The following is a 433-nucleotide window of genomic DNA, read 5'->3' as shown; positions in this document are numbered from 1 at the left end:
CCATGGGTGGGGGGAGTGCGGGGGGTGAAGGGGAAAGTAGGAGCATGAAACATGTAACCATGTTAAAAATGATTATTAATAAATTTAAAAAAAATTCACAGAAGCACAAGTAATAAAATATACTGTCAACCAAAAAAAAAAAGACTTAAGACCCCAAGAGGCTAAAGGACACTTGGACTTTGAACACAGACCTTGAGCTCAGGGGATCATGAAGGTGCGGACTCAGGCACAGGTGAAGGCTCCGAAAACTTGAGTGGGGAACTAGTACAGATGGGTGCACGACTGTAGAATCAGCACCATGAGAATGATAAAGAAGCTTCTGGCAGAGGATCAAGCAAGGGGGACCACCAGGAGGCTTGACCTTGAGAACAACGAGACCTGAGACCTTAGGAGCCTAAAGACCTCAGACAGACCCTGAGTGTGAGGATAAAGC

Source organism: Gracilinanus agilis, chromosome X (assembly GCF_016433145.1).
Source record: "Gracilinanus agilis isolate LMUSP501 chromosome X, AgileGrace, whole genome shotgun sequence".
In the NCBI taxonomy this organism is placed as follows: Eukaryota; Metazoa; Chordata; class Mammalia; order Didelphimorphia; family Didelphidae; genus Gracilinanus; species Gracilinanus agilis.
Note: the sequence above shows the minus strand (reverse complement) of the source record.